Source organism: Lygodium microphyllum, chromosome 3, assembly GCF_053477565.2.
Source record: "Lygodium microphyllum isolate KBCC chromosome 3, Lygodium_microphyllum_v1.1.10, whole genome shotgun sequence".
NCBI lineage: Eukaryota > Viridiplantae > Streptophyta > Polypodiopsida > Schizaeales > Lygodiaceae > Lygodium > Lygodium microphyllum.
Window position 1 is genome coordinate 135,183,323 of NC_141137.1, and position 24,377 is coordinate 135,207,699.

Here is a 24,377-nt window from a genome sequence, read left to right on the forward strand (position 1 = left end):
TGAAGGTTCCATGGCAGCTTGAAGGAAGGAGGAGAGAGAAGGTCCTCTTGAAAAGTAACTGAGATTTTGGTCTTCTCTAACTCTGCTACACTCCTTTTGCCCAAAACCCTCAAGAAACTTACATGAAAATTAGTGACGACCTGTCAAATTTGTATGCACACCTCCAGATGTGTCCATGGTTCTTGGAAAGCTCCAAGGTTGGCTGCCGTAGTCTTCAAGAGGGCTGAGAGCCTGCCTAAGTACTCCTGTGTACTTGTGAGAGAGATGTAACTGGGGTTTTCTAACTGTGGAAAAACTGTGAGAACCCTAAATCTATGGGAAAAGAAAAGGATCAAGGACAAAGCTCTGATACCACTTGTAATTAAAGAGACCTAACTGTCCTAACTAAGGGAGAGAAGAGAGAGAAGGAGTGCAAGAGAAGAGGAAGAGGAGAGAGAAAGACAAGAAGAAGAGAGAGAAAGAGAGGAAAGGGAGGAAGAAGAAGCCATGAAAGCTTGTGAAGGTGAAAAGAGAGATTCTTGATAATTTCTAAGATGTCTCAAAATACCCTCTTACACCTTATATACCACCAGTGTGACTAGTATGTTCCCATGTCATGTTCTCATGATCCCCACTCATTACATCATGTAGTAAAAGAAATTATAAGAGATAAGAGATTTGACCTTGTGGACAAATCTAATCAAAACTAACATGAAAAGATCATTACACAACATATATAAGAGTTTAATTGAAATATGATCTAAAATAAACTTAAGTAAAATTTGCATAGCTAGCTCAAACTTTTCATTATGATAAGTATTCTTACATAGTAGATTACAATATCTCCTTTAAATAGTTATGCTAACAAAGAATGCTAATTTTAATGAGCTCTTTAATACTATTTGAGTAAAATATTTACTTAAATATATTTTTAAAGCAAACATGCTTGGTACCTTTTGTAAAAAATTATTAAAAACTAAAGATATAGTTTCTTTAAGTAATATCACCAAAGAAATAAAATATCACAAATGCTAATGGAAGTAACTTTTCAAGAAAAAAATCAAATTTACGTCAATGTGTCTTCCTTGATAAAAGGAAAAGGAATGAAGTTTAAACACTTGAAGTAGCTTTTAATTTTCTTTCATAAATGGAATTGCTATATCTTGGCTTGATTCTTCTATCCCCTTGGGTGATACTTCAAGAACTTCAACTTTATAGGAGGAACCTCTTGGAAATTATTATTTTTTTTGCACTCTCATGGGCTCTTCACAATTGTGCTTCAACCTCTCTTTGCTCTTGAGTGTTGCAAACCACTGCAATAGTCTTCATGTGATTTACCAATGCCATCTTAGATGAAAGTCCACTTGCATATACATCAAATACAACCTCATGAGCTTTTATATATCACTCAAAATTGATGAAGCTTGTTTATATATCGCTCAAATTTTATGAAGCTTTTATCCATGGTCATTAATGTCAAACCCACAAAAGAATCTATAGATCTAAAATCAAAGGTTTTATCTATTGTTATTAAGTCAACACTACCAACAACTAGCATGTGATACTTGCAAGAAATGCTTTCAAGAGCATTTTTCAAAGTTGCCATTTGCTTTTGATCAATAAATGATAACAACATGAATTTTTTAGGTTCACATGTCATTTGTGTAGTAGAGTGGATACAACCTTTCCAAACTTTATAGAGTTCATTTATTTCCCTCAACTCCATGTGTTGTATCTAGAATAACAATCCCAATGCTAATTGGATCTTTGTAAACATTATGTATAGGATCAAAGGTTTCTAGATTGCATTTGACAACATATACACACCAAGGCAAATTGGTGGAGCATTGAAGAGGATTTTGCTTTTTTTCAATTAAGAAGTTCACAATATATTTTGCTCCATTTGGTAGGGACCCTACATCAGATCCATGTGTGAGCTTCTTTGATACCCAATCATTGCAAATGCCTATAATCTTTGTGTAGACTTCATCATGATACATAGTCATCAACAAGCTCTTCCCAAGTCTTCATCACAACGCTACTTTCTGGGACTAAAGCATTGAAAAGAGTAACTAATTCCTTCTTTAGGACCCTATGTTGCTTGATTTGCTTAGCCCTTGTTTTCATGTCAATCATATCTTCCTTATCCCATTTGTTTCTAAGAAAAGGGATATGAGCTTCATTGATCTCCTCTTGTAGTGTAAGGATGTCTCCATCCTTTAGACCCATAAGGCAATGAAATGCAGCAGGAGAAGGTTGCCTTTCTTTCTTTATCAAACTCTCCTCCTGGGATATAAGCTCACCTCTAGAGTATCCCTTCATAATTTTGATCCAACTATCAAACATTTCTTGGGATCTAACAATCATATGGAAATCTCTAGATGCACAATTTTCTCCAATGTATGCCACAAATCTCTGCAAAAAAAAGATCAAAATAGTGAGCATAGAACAAAAGAAAGAGCATCACACTAATCTTCACAAAAAGAGAAGGCAAGCCTATATGTGATTACCTGCCATGGTACTCTTTGAGATCTTGTCTTACAAAGGCCTTGTTGGGGTTTTGGAGGAGAACCAAATGCTAGCCATTGATCTCTTATTTGTTGAAGTTGCTCAACATAAGGGGCATTCTTCATAACATTATGTGATTCCATATTTTTCATTCATGAAAGCTCAATGCACATTTTGGAAGGGCAATCAACTAATATTCTAGCATTTCTTGTGGTGCATAAATGATTGGTTGCTAGATAACATGTCGTATTACTCTGAATATATATCTTTTCAGCATGAATTGAGTGAAGCCTTGAAATAATCCAATAACTATAATTGTCCAACTTATTAGCATCCACCTCATCACGATGCATGGGTCTCTTCTCATTGTTGTCTGGTACAAAAGGCATAAGATATGCTATTGTTATTACATTCATCGGATTCTTTATAAAATATGTGCTTAGCTTCTCCACATAATCCCAACATAGTGACCTATAAGTATACAAATGAGGTGCCTCATAGCACCTATCAACAAGAATAGGAAATTGTGTTGTTGGACCAAATGAAAAGAATTTTTCAAATATGTGAAATCGAGATTCTTCCTTCTTGGGCCAAATGGAAAGAATTTTTCAAATATGTGAAATCAGGATTCTTCCTTCTTTCCCTTCTTCTTAACTATCTCAAGAAAATCAAATGTTCTTTCTGCTCCCTTGATCTCAAGAGAAATTATTGGCTTGTGTAACTTCCAGCATGGAAGGTAAAGTGGCATCATTCTCACTAGTGTTAGTAGGCATACTAACAACTAGAGCTTGTGATAAGGAACTTTGTTGAGGTGATTTTGACTTTGAGCTTGTGGGATTCAGTGAATTATTTTCTTCTTGAGGAGTAGGTGAAGATCTTAAGTCTATTTGTTTATCTTGGAGTTTCATTCTTTTGTTGGGGCAATCACATTTTCTTGATAGGGAAAGTAGCTCACGATTTTGGATAGCTTGGAATTCTGATATAATGTCTTCTCTACCTTTTACCACCTCAAATAAGGTCCAAAGAGTATTGTTTGTCATCTTTAATATGTGCAAAGTGAAATGACAAAAGATCAAGTTTGTATACTATATTTTTTTCCTTAATCTTAACAAGATTACATGGTATTCCCTCTTTCCTAGCACATCCATTGGTTATCTTCTCTATGACACCATCTTGTTGAAAAAATGTAATATCACTCTTTAAAGTAAATAAGAGAACATTTTCAGTCATTTTTCCTTGACTATCATAAACGTCCACATACCATGGATACACAAAATCACCACTAACTCTATCAATGGTTTGGGTCTCCTTTTTGGATATGCTATCTTTCTTTGCCATTGAATAGTTCTACAAAGATAAAAAGTTGTCAAACAAAAGTGGATCTAAAAATAGTCAAAATGCAAAAAACCTAAATAAATGTATAAGATTTCTAGGTTGAAATTTTAAAACACAATGCCACAATATTTTACAAAATACAAGATAAATATACTCTAAAGGGACTGTTCTATAAAATAAAATATTAAAATTTGAGATTAAGTGTGGTATGAGATCTAACCATAAATAGATGTTCTTATGTATCAAATATCATGGATTAGAATTAATTATGTTTCTCTTGCAGGAATCATATAGTAAAAACTTTGCCATGGACTTCGATCAAAAGATCAAATTCTATTAATAGTAGTGAGACTTGTTGACTATGGTCTTAACCAAATGGTCAAGCAATAATGAAATGTTGACTATTAGTGTGGTATGAGATATAGTGAAAAATCATTGTGGAAATGTACAAAATCTCATGGATGATGTTGTCCCTAAGTTAACATTGGATTTCTTATCCATGTAAGTTTCCTATGCAAGGATCATACTCTAGGAACTTTGCTAAGATTTTTGGCCATGTGGTCAAATCCGATTCAATCAAAGAATGAGAGTTAGTCCAATATGAGATCCACCCATATATCAATGCGGTTATGTAGAAATCTAAGGACTCCATTTGGCCCAAAGTTAACATTTTAATTAGTGTACATGTAAGTTTCCCTTGAACGGAATCATATTGTAGAAATGTTGCCACTGGTTTTAGCCATTTGGTCAAATCCTATTTAGTCATAAGACTTATCTATGAGATTATAAACTTTTCCATGGTTTTTTACCATATGGTTAAATGCTAATTAAAGAGAGGATGTGATTTATTATGATATGAGATTCACATATAAACAAATGTGGCTATGTAGCAAATCCCATAGATATCAACATAAGGTAATGTGAAAAACACTTGAAAGGTGGAGATTTGACCTCATGGTGAAACTTACAAGATATCTATATTTTTATAAAATATTTTTAACCATATGGTGAAAACTAGTTTCATAACCATATATGAAGAAAGTGGTTCATTTGTTGCAACATGTTGTGAAATTGGATATGACTATATAGCCAAATATTATTTTATGGTTGAATGAAAAAAGTGGTCTCATGGTTTGCAAGATATATGAGATTAGATGTGATCATATGGTCAAATGAAACAAGAATGGGACTCTTAGATGCCAGCATTGATAACACAATGACAGATTTGACCATATGGCCAATTTTTATTTTGTAGTGGAATGGACAAAGTGACTAATTTGTGAAAAAATGATATGATATTTATATATGACCATATAGATAAGATGTTATGAAAATTTGAAATGAAACAAATGGTTTATGGAAACAAAGTGGTTTGTTTGTTGCACGGCAAGTTTTGTCCACATTGCCAAACTTCCTATTAGGTAAAAAAAGAGTTCCAAGTAGAACATGGTCTTCCTTTTTGGAGATAATATAGAAGATGTTTGTCTTAGAATATTTTGCCATACGGCCAAATCTAGCACATCCAAAATTTGTGTGATCGAACACACCATAGATTTAGTCCTAATTTTTCACGATCAAATCCCAAAAAATGGTTTATTTGTTGCAAGGAAAATTTTGACAACATGGCCAAATTATAGAAAGTAAGGAATTCTAAGTAGAAACTAGTCTTTCTTGTTGGTAGTAAGTAAGGGTTGATAATATAAGAAAGAATTTGACCAAATGGAAAATTTTCATTCTTGTAGTAGAATGAACAAAGTGGTTGATTTATTGCAAGATATTCTGATACTTCAAGAGTCCTTGTTTTGGCCAAGAGATAGTTTAAGGAGAAGAATTGGCCACATGGCCAAATCTCATAATATATTGGAAAAAATAATAGAAAACACATATTATATTATAAGAAAATCTTTGACTACATGGCCAAATCTCATATTGTATTGAATAAAATAACAAAAGGTACTTATATAGTGAGAAAATTTTTGACCATATGGTCTAGTCTATAGATTGATGAAAGATCATGATACATGTTGTTAGAAGATCAAATTTCATCCTATGGAAAAATCATATATTGCATTCCATGTAATATGCTTTATTGAGTATTAGTAAGTATTGTACGGTCATATGGTTATTGCAAAATCATAAACAATATAATGATCAAATCTTATCAAAATGCTTTTACAATGAAAATATAGTATAATAGAGAGTGGTATATAGTGAAGTATAATATGATGCATAAGAACTTGATAAAACGCTCTAATATTACTAAAGGATACAATAAATATAAGGCTAGATTCAGTCTTGAGAGCAAACTTTAAGGCATATAGCATCACACAATAGAAAGAAAGGTTAGTATTTTGAAAGCACTCATTGATGAAAGCATTGCACAAACCATTTATTTCATATTCACATCCAAGAGAATTTTTTCAACATTACACAAATCATATATTTCATATTCACAGCAAAGAGAGTATTTTCAGCACTACACAAAATCATGTCTTTCGTATTCACAAAGCAAAAAAGCTATCATTTGCATGTTAGTCGCCAGGCATTAAAAAAGACAAGCACGCCAAGAGATCAATCAAGCAATCGGAAAGAAGAAGAAGACATTGAAGTTCCAAGAATAAGTACCTAATCTCATTACTACAGAAATAAATATTGGATTTAATTTTCATACATGATTCTTATTTACATAATGCTTGTGGTGTTTGATCTTAAAATTATTTTATACCAATCATATGAATGAATAGTAGTGTGATTTGTAGTAATTGTATAGATTGAATTAATTAAGAGAGAGTATGCATTAGTAGAGATTAGAAAAGAAGTGGAGAATCACTAGCACACCAAATTAGTGTAGTTTAACTTAAAATCAGAAATAAAGTAGGGAAGAGTTTAAAATCTATTGTAGTTAGTAGAAGTAAGCAATATGTGCTAATGTAACAAAAATCACCCGCGTGAAGTAGAATTACCATAACTTGTATCATGCTAAATCTATTGTAGTTAGTAGAAGTAAGCAATATGTGCTAACATAACAAAAATCATTTAATGTATCACGCTATTTGAATTACTATAACTTGTTATGGAATATGAGTAGATTTAGACCTTATTTTTGTGACTAGTTTTTAATTTCTTTAAAAATTTCAAGTCTCAATTTTTTTCAAAAATCACGTAATGGCTATATCGTGGCCCCACCGGCTATACCGGTGAGGCAATGATATAGCTCGAGAAAATTACTATATCTATATCATATGCGTTCAAGGCCTATTTATAAATATCCTTATCTATGATTTTTTTATAAATAAAGCATAACCCTTTTCTCTTCAATATCTGTAAATAATCCCTTTATATTACACCCTTTGTATATAAAAACGTATAAATATAATATTTTTAAAATATCTTATTTTGAGCCCACCTGAAGCACAAATATCTTCATGGGTAACTTACCTGAGCGATATAGCCATTATGTGATTTTTGAAAAATTTGCAACTTGAAATCTCTACCGGCGAGTAGATGACGGTATAGCCATTACGTAATTTGAAAAATCACAACTTGAAATATTTAAAGAAACAAAAAAATAGTTACAAAAACAAGATCTAAATTTACTTGCGTTTCGTAATAAGTTATGGTAATTCGAATAGCACGATACATTAAATTATCTCTTTTATGAGGTTGGTCTTTACAACTCATCATGAAGTTTTTCAAAACAAGTTTCTCTTCCCCTCCCTCTCTCTTTTGCACAACTCTTTAATCTGAGTGTTTTCTCTGTTGCATTTTTATAGTTGCAAGATTTGCATCCCTAATCCTTTGTGTTTTTTATCTCTACTCCTCCTATTGCCCCTCAAAACCCCCATTGGGGGCATTGCTCCCAAATCCCTACTGGGGGTGTTGTCCCCAAACCCTAACTACTAGGGGCATTTCTCCTAGACCCACTCCTCTCCCCTCCCCCCCCTCCCCCGCCTCTCCCCCTCCCACCAAGAACCTACAAATTGGGATAGTGCCCCGATTACCACAACTAGAGATATTGCCTATGCGCTCTCTATCCTACCTGCTAGAGATTCTACTCTCAAATTGTCACTAAGGTGGCTTCAAAATCCTCAATGATATTACAGATTATATATTAGACACAATAAATATACATAATCTTAAAAAATATGATCCAATATATTTGAATTATATTTATTAATTATTAATTATATTATATTATATTATATTTTTAAATATTTTTTTATATTATATTTCATAATATGCACATGGTATGATATATTAATATAACATGATTTAGACTAAAATAGTATAAATTAAAAATAAAATGCAATATGATACATTTTACTATTATGAATAAGTAGATACTATAAGATTTATAAATATTTAACCATAATACGAAGTATCTTTCCTTCTCAAATAGCTTCTAATTAATGGTGAAATTTTCTCAATCTTTATAGCTTCATGCCATGGGGAATGAAATCTCCTATTTTTTGGAGGTCATTATAGTTTTAACATTTAAGCAGGAGGTCAATGTTTCTCATAAAATATATTTTCCTTATTGTCATGTGGAGTACATGAAATAAAGGTATTGATCATTTGATCAAATATTTTCTTACATAGATCACAAAGACTATTTATCCTTGTTGACATACGATAGAGTCTTTGACCATTTGGCTTATTCTTGTTCTATGGACATCACACACAATTATTATCCTTGCTATCATCTAGGTTACATACAATACATGTTTTAACCATATGCCTAAATCTTTTCTTATGAACATCACAAATAATTTAAATCCTAAGTCTTGTGTAAAATACTTGCAATAGAGGTTTTGACCATTGGCTAAATCTTTTCCCATAAAGATTACAATGAAGGTTTATCCTTGTTGTATGTATTGTGCTTAAGGTTTTGACCATTTGGCTAAATATTTTTCTAAGGAGACCACAATGATTTTTTATCATTTTTGTCATTTGAAATACATACAACAAAGATTTCAATCATTTGACTATGTATTTTCCTATGCGGATCACAAAGAATTTTTATATTTACTATGGTGTGAAATACATACAATAGATTTTTGACCATGTGGCTAAATATTTTTCTATATATATTATAAAGAATTTAAATCATTGTTCTTTTGTTGAATAGATATAGTACAAGTTTTGAACATCTGCTATATCTTTCCCCAATGAGAACGCACAATGAAGTTTTTGCTGACACAAAGAGTAGCTAATAAAATAAAGTAAAATCAAAGGTAACTAAAAATAATAGAATAATATTTTCTTCTTTATTTTAGGGTATAGTCCATAAGAAATTTTATTTTTGGCCATATGGTCAAATCTATCCCCTTTCTATAAGATGTTCCATTAATACTTTGTATTATGGATGTTGGACTCATTTTATTTAATGTTTCAATGCTTTTTTCTTTGCAATGAAACTTGATACTTCATTGTATTTAGGAATTTCATTATTATTTCTTCTTTGTGAGAGGTGACAACACACAAATGATAAAAACTCAATTTTCTCACTTGTACAGGTATCATGAATAACGAATTTTATTCTAGAGAAACTGTGAATTTGCTAGTTGATCATGAGATTGTTGCACTTGAAAGAGTGCATGCAATACATCCAAATGAGACATGCCATGGAGAAACACTTCAAGTTGGATATTTTTCAATGGCTATTGATAAATGTCTAAATGTAGTGGCATATTTGCCATTCCCAAACAATTGATGTAGTGAAGGTTCATGAAGCTATAGGTGGTTTTGCAAAATGCGAAAAGAAAGATGTAGTGGTTGTTTCAAACTCAATAAAATTTCATGGTGAAGGAGATGATTACGAATCAAACCATGTCCTACCTTGTGAGGATATTGATGTGCTTAACATTCATGAAAGTTGGAGAGAATGCAAAGTGATGTTATGGATAGAAGGAAACACGATGAATGTTGGGACACAAGTTATATTATTGGCTTTTCCATATGATGCAATAAACTTTGAATTGCTTGGAGAAGAGGATATTGGTGTGGTGGTAGATAAAGCCTTTGATCAAACCACATGAACATATATAGGTGACATCCTCCACTGTGTCACTTTGGAAAGATGGCCTATTAAACAGATCACCTTTGATGATGGAACATCACTGGTACAACAACAATCATACATGCAATTTATCTCTACAAATGCTTGTGCCAAAAACATGGAAGATACCAACGGAGATTCTGTTTCTACAAAAAAATCAATATTTTTTCAGAAGAGATCATATTGTAGGGTCAATAGAAAGCCTCAAATTATTGCCTCTAAAGGTGCTAACTTGAGGACTTCTATGGACTCCATTTCATAGGTTTCCACGATTGATTACTGCTGCCAAGAAAAGTGTTGTCAATTTGTTGATAGAGAAGCAACACAACAATTACATAAATACTTTTGGGGATTGCAATTTGAAGACCGCACAAACTATGTTTATGACAAGTTTGAATCATCATGCAGGATTGATCACGTGGAAAGAAGGAAATAAAACTTCATCTTCAATGGGCAAGTGGTATGTGGAAGGGCATGGTATGAGATTATAGAATCCCAAAGATATCTTTTCACAGCTACAAAACACAATTTGAGTATGGCATGAGAAGGGCAATGCATGAAAACAGGGGGTAATAAGAGTAGCTTGGGATCACACAGAGATATGAAGAGCCATCCTTAGAGACTTTGTCAAGAATAAGGTAGAGAAAAGGCCACATAAGAGTAGAACAATGCAAGATGGATCAAGGGAGACACAATTGGTCATCCCCCAGATGTTTACAAGTAGATATATGGGAAAAATTAAATAAAACATTGAATGGTATTGGATGTAAGTAAATGTTCTTGTCGACCTTTAATTGTATTTGAAACCTAGAGTTCAAGCATGTATCTTTAGCAAAGTCAAGTGAATTCTCCAAATGTAGTATTTGCTCAGAGATCAAAGAGCAACTTGCAGCAACAAAGTGTCTTCAAGAGTGAAATGTGCTTCTAAAAAACCATCAGCACCACATGCTACAATAACAAAGTTGTTGAAACATATACTACAATTGGCGCTTAGCCTTATCATTAGATCCAGAGAAAAACTTGTGCATCATACATGATAAGATGAACCAGTAGATAGTTATCCCTAAGTTAAGGCTTCAATCAAAAGAGATAAAAAGATCTACTCAACTACCAATTTCTGTAATAGGCATGATTACACATGGGCATGGGGAAGGCAAATATGGACATTTCTCACTTGATCTATAGTCTCACAATCCTAACTTCACAATTGCTTTATATAGTAGATGGAATGTCGAGATCAACCTCCGTGCTACTAAATGCCCTAAACTCAAAAAAAGTACTAGATCACTATCAAGGTGTTGCACCAAATAAAGCATGCATGGATGATACACCACAGGATGGCCATCATTGTTTCAAATGATTGCCATAGAACTTACTACTTTAACTTGATAATTTTGGATCAGAAAATAAAAATCGCTATCTCTTTGCATATCTATCATTGATTGTTGCACGAGAAACATTCAAGATGATCCAACTTGGTTTTCTCATGGTGGATCATACACATTAAAATATTGACGCAATGTTCAACAAGTTTTCACATAAGCTAAGGACAAAGCATGACCTTCACATTTCCTCATCTTATGCAACATTTTCAATCATGCAAGATGACAAGTCCTACACCTTTCTTATTGACACATGTGCTTGACTTTAGGAGATACATTGAGGGATACTTGTGTGATTCCAAAGATACACTTTTTGGTTACTCAAAACCTCATCAAATTCAATTTTATATGTAAGTAGATGCACCTATCATGCAATACAACATGCATCCAAAGTTGTGAGACTGGTTACCAAGAGAAGATGGCATTGAATTATGGAAGAGAGACTTTGCAGGAAAGCCTACTCTTCCAAAGGGTGTTCCAATGTTGCTGCCCATGTTTGAGTACGTTAAGGATAAAGAAGTGCAAGACAGGGATGTTCACAAGGAAGGAGTGGGAGCCCTCAATCAATGCTTCATGTATGCTTAGGCATCTGCCATAGCCAAAAATCCAAGGCATATGAGTTGAAAGGGAGGGATGATCATAGAGAAGAAATATGTGATACTTCACGCAATACCAATCACATACCAACACCATTCAATGGCAATGTGGGCCCACAAAAATTTAGATGCAGCCTGACAACACATCGCCGCCTTGATTTGGTGGATTCCATGCAATTATTTCACGTGGAATAACCGTCGTTCCACAAAGCCCGAGGTCATTGACTAGTCAGTTTTACTAGCTTGATTGGGTTTACTATCCAAAATCATAGCGTAACTCCTAGAAATCTTCTCTTTTCTGACGTGTTGGGTTTACTTATTGGGTTGGGATTACTGTACTTTATGGGTTTACTTGCTAAAAAAGAAGAGACCGAGATTTCGTCCTTTTCTCGAGTACATTGTCCATCTTTGATCCCATCTCTATGGGGTCATAAAGACCCCATGGGAGATAGTCTTGAGGATCTCCTTTCCCTACGACCATCTTCTATTGAATGTTGAAACCTAGTTTTTTTGTTGATTTTATTATTTTTGAGGTTTGAATGGTTGATTTTGAATTATTTTTAGTTGTTTTGGAAGTGTTTGAGAGTGTTTTGGATGAGATTGATTATGTTTCAAAAGCTCATGAATATTTTTAGTAGAGATACGAGGCTCTATGATGTTCTGATAGGTTCTGTTGAGGTTCTAATTGGTTCTGTTTAGCTTCTGTTTTGTTCTGATTTTCATTGGTATGAAGGATGGAGTAATGACTAATGGAAATTGAGAATGTTTGAAAGATCATTGAATGGTTTTTGATAGTTTGTAATGGTTTTAGTATCAGTTATGAGGTTCAAATGTTTTATGTTGACCTTTTGTAACCCTCTATTGAGCTTCTATAGAGCCTCTATTCCTATTCTATTATGTTCTGTTTTGTATGCCTCTATAAGTGTTTTGTGGAATGTATGAGTGAATCTACAAAAGCTTTTTAGTCTTGGAAAGAGGTGAATGCAAGTTCAAAAGATCTCAAGGAAGTGGAAGAAGCAACTCCTAAAGACGTAAGAGAAGACTGGAGTGAAGTGATAGTGATGAGCTATGAAGAGTCACTGTAGTGGCTCTGGTGACCTTTCAAATCAGACACTCCTTTTGGAAGGGGCATCCATGACCAAAAAATTATTATTATGAGTTATTATTGAGTATTGTATTGAGGAGATGATGTAAAATTGATGGATAGAGAGAGAGAGAGAGAGAGAGAGAGAGAGAGAGAGAGAGAGAGTGTGAGTCAAAGATAGCCAATTCTATGTCAAACAATGTATCTACATATGAGAGATTGTGAGAGAAAAGTATGAAGACAATGAAGATGAATCATATATGATCTTATTTCCATTCAAAGTGGTGTTTCTCTTGTGTTCTCTTTTTTGGTTGATGAATTCTATGAATAATATGAAGAGCATGATCAATTTTGTTGAAGATAAAGCCGTGGGAGATTGTTTTCATGATGCTGCATGAAGGTTTCTTGTTCATGGTGTTCTTTTACTTATTGTGGTTCTCTAAAGAATGAAATAAAAGCTTGTTGATATCACAAGATAAATGTTCTTATAGTAGAAACCCTATTTCCTTGGTGTTCCTTTTGGGGCTCCATGTTTTTTGTGCGTAGCCAGGGAAGAATGCCATCAACAAGCATCAGAAGATGATAAAAATGAAAGAAATGACATTGCCAAGAAAAGAAGAGTTCAATGGATTTTTGCAAAGTTCCTTCTACTACTGAGGAATTGGAGATTCTCATTGCCAAATCCACTTTCCATAAGAATTTCATGCCACAATGGAGGAAACATATTACAATCATGATGCAGGCTTTATATGGTGGACTATTTCCTCTTTTTGTTGAAGCAATATAGACGTGCATCTTGATGGCAAATTGTTTGGGAACAAGCTGAAGTGCAGAAACACAGAGAATGACCATCCATGGAAGATCAAACATTCATTGAGAAGTTTCTAGACATCATCAAGTGAGAGAGTATGAAGAAGCTTTAGGAGTCGTGGTCACTGGAAGTTCATGAAAATAAGAAAGAAAAGAGTTAGAATTTGTTCGTGGATACTCAACAACAGGACACCTGGGACGCATGGTGCACTGACAATCTCCTATTATCCAATCAGTAACCCACTGGAAGTTGGTGGATAGAGTATTCTTCACAACATACACTATTGAAACCATCAGAAATTGGCATTACTATGATGATGGCACAACAATAATCCTCAAAAGAATGAGTTTTGATACCTTCAGAATAGAATACCTTCCTCTCTGTAATGGTTTGAAAGCTCAAGAGACGTAGAAAAGAAGGAAGTAGAAGAAATGTTGGCTAGAGAGTCCCACAGAGACTGAAGCCCCCTCTGATTCTATTCTTCTGAGTACACACCCAACTGGTTGTAGCTAACCCCCTAATGAATGATGAAATTAAAAGGCAAGCACTAGAATGAGTCTAGAGGTACGTGAGAAGAGAGAATGAAAAAATCAAGGCCGAGAACAAGCTTACAACAGAATCCTCATTTGACACCCTAAAAGCACTCTTTATAGAAGTCCCCATGGAAACTCAAGGTCCCCTTCCTAGTCAAATCCATCTTGGAAATATTGATGATAGGCCAGCAAGTGTAGTCCCATTGTCCATTTTTAAGGGAGAGTACAATGAAGACTGTGATCTTCATGTAGCAGAGTTTATGGTAGCATGTATGGCTAACAATGCCAAAACTCTTGAGAATCGGTTAGCAATATTCCCTGCCACTTTCAAAGATGCGGCATTTCAGTGGTATAAGAGACAAGCAATAGGAACTTTTGGCACATGGGATGACCTCAAGTTGGCCTTCCTCACTAAATTCAGGGGAGAAGGTTTTGAAGAGCGGATATAAGAGGAGTTCACGAACTTAAGTTAGTCCTCTAGAGAAAGAGTAGAAGCTTATTTCTTGTGAATGGAAACCATACTGAAGAGATGGACCAACCATCATTTGGATGAAGGCATCTAGAAGGGAGTTTTCCTCAAAGGCCTACAATCAGAAGTTTGCAAGTTTGTGGAATTGAGAAGACTAGTCAATCCGCAAGCTGTAGTGGAAGGTGCGAGACTATATGACAAAGCAAGGTTGTCAATGACCTCAGGAAGATGAGTCTTACCTCCTCCCACGCCAGGAATGGTATACCCAACAAATGTAGTTCCCAAGGACAGTTTCCTACCCCTACCCCCAGATGCAAACAATTTCATAGTACAGTGCACCTAATCCATAGTGGCCGCAAACGACAGTGCCTCAAACGATGGTTCAACCACAATAACAGTGGTCTCAAACAATTTCTCCAATGGTGACTCAACAACAATGGAGCCCTACCTACTAGAATCAACAACCCCAATTCTCAATAGGAGCTCTGAATCAAAACCAAAATAGAGGACCCTTTGGATCAACCCAACTAGTGTATGTAGTAATCACATAAGCTTCCCGAAACCCTACTACAAGTGCTCTACGAGGTCAAAATCTAAAGGACTACATGTCCAACTCAATCACAAGTATCAAGGAAGATCTTATGGATGTGATTATAGAATAGGTACAAACGATGAAGGTGAATATCACTAATATATCCACTCCTACAAGAGGTGGGAGAGATGTGATGCATTCTAATACATGGTGCAAAAAGTACCATCAAGCAGGACATTTAGCCACTAAATATACTTGAAAACCAACCATTCATGGAGCCTTCTATTCATACTATTTGAGGAAGAACCATACAGATGATACCTGACTCTGAAAGAGTGCACAAAAGAAGAAAGAAAGATAAAGACACAAGATTCAACTTGCTAGAATCCAAAATGACAACGCAAGACATTGGAGCAAAGCGTAGGGAGTTTGGTCCTAATTTTTGTCCAAGGAGGTTTCCCTCTCAGAGTTACAAAGGATGACAATTGGCAGTGGCTAGAGATCAGAGGTGGAGTGCTACAGAGATGAAGAGAAAAGGGTCATATCTCACTGAATTCTCCAAAACCTAGAAGGTATGTGGATTACAAGACCTTATGCAATCGATGCAAAGGAGAAGGCCACTCTATAAAAGATTTTCCAAGTCCAACTCCTGTGAAAGCTAGTTCTGATATCCAATAGAAGACCCAAGAACCTACTTACACTTTGCAGGAGAGGCGACAACTAGAAAGGCCTTACTTGCAGGATATTGGTAGCCAACCCTCCACAAGGATGCCTATAATTACTACAAACAGTGTGATGCTTGTCAATGAATCGGAAAGCCTACCAAATCCACTGCCATGCCCTTGCAACCCATTCTTTCCCTAAAGTCATTCGAGAAGTGGGGCATTTACTTCTTGGGCCACCCCAGTGATCTGCCAATTAGAAGGAAATGGAATAAATACATATTGGTCAGTACTACATACTATGTAACCAAGTGGTGTGAAGCCAAAGCTTTGAAATGGGACGATGGTAATAGCATGGCCTTGTTCTTGTACAAGAACATCATAACCCATTTTGGAAGTCCCTTAGAGCTCATTAGTGACTGAGGTACCCACTTCCTTAACATGGTCATGGAAGAGTTGATAGAACTGTACAAGATCTGGCATCTTAAGTCCACACCCTATTACCCCCGAGCCACCGGCCAAGTCAAGTTACTAATCGCATCCTCTGCTCGATTTTGACAAAAACGATAGATGCACGTTGTCGTGACTGGGATGATTGGCTTATAGAGGCCTTCTCGGCATACAGAACCTTCCATAAGGCTGCTCTTGGGTAGTTACTATGTATAAACCCTAGGCATCACGTGCATTCGAGGCATGTTTTATATATCCCTATGTAACCTATTTTGTAAAATTTTCTTGACCCTTATGTGAATTTTTAGCAGTATTTATAAATCCCTCACTGTAACTTTATTTTTTTAAGTAAAGAATTTAATAGATCCTTATGTAATAGATACAAGATACTACAATATAGAATTGACCATAGAGCAACTCCCAAGGGTTCTTAAAAATCTCTTAGTAGTTCTAGTGACTATTAAAATATCATTGTAATATATGACATCAAATGTAGATTTAAATTTCTTATCAATAAAAGTAAAATTTTAAAATAATTTCTAAATAGAGACATTAGGTATATAATATAATGAAGGAGACCTAGGAGAGAGAAGGAGAGAAGGGAGAGACTGCAAAGGGGAGAAAGAAAAAGGAAGAAGATGAGAGAAGAAGAGAGAAAGACTAGTAGAAGAGAGGGAAAGACATGAAAAGAGAGTGAAAGAGAAGGGAAGACATGAAAGCTGGAAGGAAGGGTAAAAGAGACTTCATTATTGATTAATTGATGCCCTGATTGGAACTCCGAGCACCTTAACTACCCCGTCAGTATAACTTGGTATTCCCATGCTAACCCGTGTCCTACTCCTCTATCCCCACTCTTTTACATTCCATCCCGACCCCAAAGGTTTTCGCCCTCAAAAACAAAAAGAGGACTTATTGGTGTGGCTCATAGTAGAAGGGGGGGTTGCAAAGTACTACTTTATTCAACATTACAAAGGAGAATATAGGTATGGGAAAGTACAATCTCATGTGGAATTGGGATATAAAAATGTGTATATGATGTATACGACATGTGCAAGTTGATAGCATATGAGTTTGTCCATGACAGCAACCCTCCCACGGCAAGAAATTAACATGAAACCAAGGTAGAAGCGTACAAAATCTATGCACATGGCTGAGCCATTAATCTCAAAACTGAAAAGAAACCATAAATTTTCCACTTAATAATGAACCGATTCATTATCTTCATCATCTTCATCCATAGCTTAAACCATTATACAAGGACAAAAGGGAAAAGAAGAATTTCTGCACAAAAGATAGAGGAGAGAGGAGAGAGAACAACTTTTTGCACCACCAAAAAGGAGAATGTGCCATTGGACAAGAGAGGGAAGGGAAAGAGGCACATAACCACTCGTGCACTCCACCCCACCTCTTCCCCAAAAAGCACACCCCTTCGTATTTTATTATTTCTTTGAAACTTTGATACATTTGATATTATAAGGCCTTTGGCCTTTAATTTTGAGTATTCCTACCCTTCACAAATGCATGCACGTAACACTTTTGTGTATATCATTTATTTATTATGGTGTGTGTGGATTTGGCCCCCTCATATAGGTGTGTATTTTAGTGATTTTGTAACAATGTAGTATTATTCTCTTGACAAAAAATGAAAATATGATGCATGCTTGGATTCTTTTGTGCCTTCTTTTTATGCTTCTTTGGGTGTAATCATATTCCTCCCACACTGAAATGTGAAGCGTCCTCACGAAACTTGCCAAAGAAGAACCACTCTCTATCACAAAACAACTTCCAAAATTGTTAGTAAAACAACTTTGATCATAAGGATGAGGCCTAGCCATGGTAGGGTATGGGACTCCAAATCCATGACCACCAGAGTAAGGGAACTCCTGCCTCCACTATACTCCCACATTGAAAAGTTTGCATACTTGTTCAAGGATAGGGTTCAATCTTCTATAAGGATCCATGAGAATAACTTCTCCATCCCAATAAAGGAAAAAATATGATTTTATCATATTCTCTTGAATTAAACTTTTGCCTCATCATTTGAAGGTAAAGACTATTGTTAAAGTGACTCATTCCCTTTTCTCCTCCTTTGAGAGCATACTAATCTTAAATGGATGAGGGAACAATACCCTTTTTTTCTTTCCATTGTCATGGATAGGAGAAGATTATGCATATGTTGCAAGAACATTTTGGAGAGCTTACTATGTTTTCTCAAGAAAGGAAAACATGGATCCCCAAGAGGAACACTAAGGAAAATGGAATTCTCTTGCAAGAAAATCTATCTTGTAACATCAACAAGGTTTTACTTCATTCTTTTGATCACCAAAACAAAGAAAACAACAATTCTTCACGCAGCATCATAGTAGATTTTTCCCACGGATTTGATAGAATCAACCATATTCTCCAACATCTTCACAAAATCCATCAATAGAACAAAGAAAGCAAAGGAATACACCATCTTTGAATGGAAATACATCACATAGTATTCATCTTCAATGTCTTCATAGTCTTCTCTTTCAATCTCTCATGTACAATCACACTGTTTTGATAGAATTGGCTATCCCTGACTCTCTCTCTCTCTCTCTCCATCCATAGTACATCATATCCTCACTAAAATCACTCAATAATCACCCACAATAATCCTTCTTAGGTCGTGGATGCACCTCCCAAGAGGTATGTCTGATATGAAGAGGCACCAGAGCCACTACAGTGACTCTTCATAGCTCACCACTATCACTTCACTCCAGTCTTTACTTGAGTCTTCAGCAGCTACTTCTTTGACTTCTTTTAGCTCTTTTGCACTTGTATTCACCTCTTTCCAAGGCTAGAAAACTTTCCCAAGCTACACTCTTATCCAACATAACACATACAGAAGCATACAGAAGGTCTACAAAAGCTCACAGAAGCTCAACAGAGAGTTACAGAAGGTCAACAGAAAGCATCAGAACCACATAACTCATACCAAAACCATTCCAAACCATCAAAAATCACTCAATAAGCTTTCAAACAATATAAAACCCTATCAATCAATACTCCATCCTTCCATACAGAGAGAAAACAGAACAAAACAGAAGCTCAACAGAAGCTATCAAGACCAAACAGAACATCAACAGAACTTCACATCTCTACTAATAAACATCATGAGCTTAATAAAACCATTCCAACCTATCCAAAACACTCTCAAACCACTTCCAAACCAATCAATCATCTCATAAAATCAACCATTCAACTCTCAAAAACAACAAAAATCAGCCAAAAAATAGGTAATTTTAACACTTAACATATCCCCACACTTAATAAGGAAGCATCCTCGCGACCCAGGAAAAAGGGAATACAAGTTCATTCAAGAGCTCAACTTTGATCTTCAATAAATCTTCAAAAACAGTCCATCCAACCACGACCCCAACTTATAACATATATCTGATATAAAAAAGGCAACGAAAGGAAAACCCTTTATACATTAACACTTCTTATCAAACTGGAAATCACAACAAACTTGTAGAGGATATAAGAGGTTTCTTCTTTTGCATCAGCATCTTCAACTATCCAACCAGCAACACCATCACCGCAATTCTCCAAAAATATAGCTCGCATGAAAGCAAATCGAATAGGCAACCACCACGATCTTATCACATAAATTAACCCACAACACAAATACTACACACAACACAACCATATGAATGACTCCTCCAAAAAGAGAGATTTTTCATTAAAAATCATCCACAATACATTGCAAAGGTATCAATGAAGATGATCCCTTTTGAAAGCTTGGTGATTTCGAAAACGATCCATGGACAAGGATTCATCTACAAATGTCTTGAGAGGATTCTGAAAAAATTGAAGGCAGCACATCCTTTCCAATAAGACAAGGTATCTACTAGGAAAACAGAGGGCATGAAAGTACAAGACATCCAATTGCTGGGAATCAATGCTCACATTGACATTCAAGCACAACTTTGGAATAGGTTTTGAATCATTATGAGAATGCCTATGCATATACGCCAGGTACCAAGTAAAATGAGCAGTTAAGTGCACAGAAGGATCTGCAGACTGAGAATATTGCTGAGCAAAATGTAGATAATTCTGATAAGCCTGACTAGCACTTATCCATTCTCCTGGGATCAAAGGCCAATTGATTTGAGGTCCAGTAAGGGAATCATTTGAACTCCAGCCTCTTCTTCGAAGAATCTTCTGATCAAAACCTTGATACCCACTAACCAACTGAGGAGGATTAGGAATAGAAGTGTTAGGAGACGAAAGAGGGACTAATGAAAGAGGATGAAGCAATGGATAGGCAAAATCATAAAATAAAGAATGGAGTAAAGATGGATTTGCTGAAAATTGAGGAGATTCTGTTAAGAAAGGCGTTAAAAGATATGCAGGAAAAGTTGATAGAATATCAGGGGATGGAGAAGAACAAGGATTAGGAGGTAGAAAAACTCGATCTTCAATAAAAGAACAATGGGTAAAGATAGGAATTTGAGGAGATCCTTGAGGTTGGAAAAGAAGGGGTAAAATGACCTTTGGGCTAGATTGAAAAAGGAAAATATAAGCATCATACCTATAAGCCATTTGTTGATAATGAGTTAGGCATGGCAAGGACAGACCTAAAGCTGATCTACGATGATAGGGTTCAAAGAAAGAAGTATCAAATGGGGGTTGGTTGGAGAGATAGGCTAAAAGATCCACCCTCAGTTGGTTAATGTTCTGGGCATGAGCTAAAGCTTTGACCTGACGGTGATTCAAAATGACAGCATCAACCATAGTGTGCCATGAAAACTCAGGACACTCAGCCACCTTTGAAGAATATCCCTGGAACATCTCACCAATCCTCAACTCCAAATGTCGGACATACAAACAAGCTTGCAATACCACATCTCCGACATACCAAGCCAGATCTTCATCATCTGGAATTAGTAAATCACCCCTCAAATACATATAGGACAGAAGCATCGTATCTGGAGTGACAGAGTCTTCAAAAACCATCCTCACTACTTCTATCAGCAAATCAGATGACCAGGCCCCACTCCATCCATCCTCTGGAATAGGTAAATCCATTGTGGAAAGTTTGATATAGAAGGCCAACTTCTGTTGTTGATAATGAACAAAAAAGGAATGATCTGGTGGAACATATTCTTGATACTGCTCAAAAGAAGACCATAACAAATCCATGCGAGATTGCAATCTTTCCACCTTGGCCTGAAATAAGGAACATAAGGTAGCCTGTCTCTGAAGAGCTGCTGAGTCTACAGGGGATAAAAGAGAAACTGGTTACACAGGACTCTGTGTATTAGACCGAGACTGAGCCAACTGATCTTTGAGTTGCTGGATTTGAGCATTGCTCTGGTCTAAGATAGCTATGGTGGATTTAAACTTCTCTGCTTGGGTAGCTATCACCTCCTTCATCTCTTGACTCTCCTTCTGTAACTTATCCCTCTCCTCTGTTACAACAACCACTTGAGACCTAGCTTTTGCCAACTCAGCTTTCAACTTAGAGATTTCAGCTTTCTGAGTATCCATGAGCTTACTCTGCTGCTCCATTTGCATACAAAGGTCAGAGAATTTCTCCTGAGCAGAGGCTAACTCAGTATTGGTCTTATTGAATTCCTTCTTAGACTGCTGAACTTCATCATAAAATGAAGAATATAATTGCTGGATACAGGCAGTCATCGAAAGTTCAATAGAACTCTGGATATCCTTACATAGGAACGGAATAGCATCTCCTGTTACCAGGCGGTGAACAAAAGGAATAGTAAGTTTTAGCATCTCGTCTCTATGGGCTCTGAAAAGATTTGGCGTCTGAAGGAATGCAAGCAAGGTGCTGCAAGACTGGGCAGGAATTGTCACTGAAACTGGAGGAGGAGGAATAGGCACTGACTCAGCCACCCTCTTGAGGCGTTTTCTCTGAATAACAAGGGGAGGAGGAGAATCATCATCCTCAATTATCACATCATCATCTTCATTATGAGGCGGAGGAGGAACTTATGGAGGATCAATTGGAGGTAAAGGAACTTCCTTTGCAGGGGCAGCATGTAGCAAGAAGACATATAGGAAGGACCCAAATGTAACATTAGTCACATTTCCTCGAGTAGCTCGGATAAAGCGGTGATCCATCTTGGAGAGGAGGTAGGTACTCCAATCAATAGTTGTGCCTTTCAAAATCATTCGTGAAGTTGTAAACAACTCCTTGGAAAGATAATGAGATGGGGATTTTGCAGGCATGAGCCTGTCCTGAAGGAATTGGCATAGCTGTTTCCATAGGGGATTGGAAATCATGGAGACACCGACTCCTGACGTGGTAATGACCTTCTTCGGATCAAGAACATCTTGAGTCTACTTCTGCAACAGCTTCAAAATATCATCATTGGTGAACAACTGTCTGGCAGCAGGGACAGACTCCCCACAATATGGCAGACCAAGAGCCTTGCCTAGACTCTTCGGTGTCAGAAGAACAATAGTGCCACGGACTGGACCAGACCTCTTACTGTAAGAGGTTAAAAACTCGTCACAAATGGCAGGATCATCTGGAACCAGTGGGAAAGAAAGGCTCACGAACTTGGACAAGCCCGCTTTAGCAACAACGTCCAAATCCAGTAACAAAGAATAATCATGTAAAGCCGAAGGAACATACTGGATCGGGGGAGGAGTACGAGAGGGTGCCATTCAGATGGTTACACACACACACCACAAACACAGACAAACAAAGAGAATGCCTGCAAAGCAACAGACAAAAACCAAGGATAAGATATCAATCAAGGTGATAAAACGTGATTCGACCAACTATCCCCAAGCAAACCACAGCCTAGAAAAAATTCGACATGACCTCTACACATATGCGACCGAAAGCTTCATGCTATGCAACATGCAAACACCCAAAACCCCGTATCATGCAATAAAGAGAAAAAAAACTACACACCGTACCCTTAACCGTAACAAATGGACAAATCAGACTACAAAAAAAAAACGGACATCAAGACTGAACCATAACTTGACCAGCAGTGTCAACTAATAGATTTGTACGCGCCCATCCCATGAAGCGAGTTCATTAAAAAGGGGAAATAAGTGCAGTGAGGGAAAATTGATTTAATGAAAGGTTCATTTTATGAATTATTAAGAAATGGGTGAATTTTTAATTAAGTGATAAACCTTAACAAGAAAACGACGGTTCCTTCTTAAAAATTTAATTATAAATTATTAGGTTGGAGTGGTGCTTTAACGCAACCCGGACTTCGATACCCAGACCGGGTCTCTAAATGCAAATTCATTTATTAAAATTTAAGGTGATGTAGAGCGCTTTTTTGCCAGCGCGTGCTCTTGTGACGGCTGGTTCATTTTTATTAAAAATATTAAGGTGCCTTTGAAGTGCACTTAGCGCGTGCTAAGTGAACGGCTAGTTGATTTTAATTAGAAAAATGTGTGTTTGGCGCGAGCGCGCGTGCCATGGTGGTGTTTAGGATACATGTTAAAAATTAAGCGTGAATTTTGGGGTAGCGAAAAAAATAAAAAATATAAAAGGAAAAATATCTGAAAGTGGGTGTATGTGTATGCAATGAATGCGCACTTCTCAATCCCCAAAATGTAGGTCAGCAATCCAAAAAGAAAAACCACGAACTGAAAATAATTGGGCACACGACATAACAAGATTAGTGTATATGAATTTGTTTGGATGACTAATGGCTTATATGTTGTTGTTGTTTTTTTTATAAAAAAAAATTGTGTATTGTTGATTGTGTATTTTGGTTTTTATATGTTTGTTTGTTGTAATGTTTTTTTTCCCGTGTTTTTGTTGATCTTTGTGGCAAAATTTTGACAATGAAACACATATAAAAATTTTGAAGATTTTCAGCATCAATCCACTACATGTGACCAAGGTATCTGGATTTTTCCAGATTTTTCAGCTTGTGTTTGGAATTAAAGAAGATTTTTCATGAATTTAGGCATTTAATGAAGCATTTTTGCCATAAAATAATAATGGAAT

At 36.0% G+C, this 24,377-nt stretch overlaps 1 pseudogene; it reads right to left on the bottom strand.

Moving 5' to 3' along the window:
• Positions 1-1,682: 1,682 nt before the first annotated feature.
• Positions 1,683-2,208, bottom strand: LOC148038931 (uncharacterized; annotated as a pseudogene).
• Between the last annotated feature and the right edge of the window lie 22,169 nt (positions 2,209-24,377).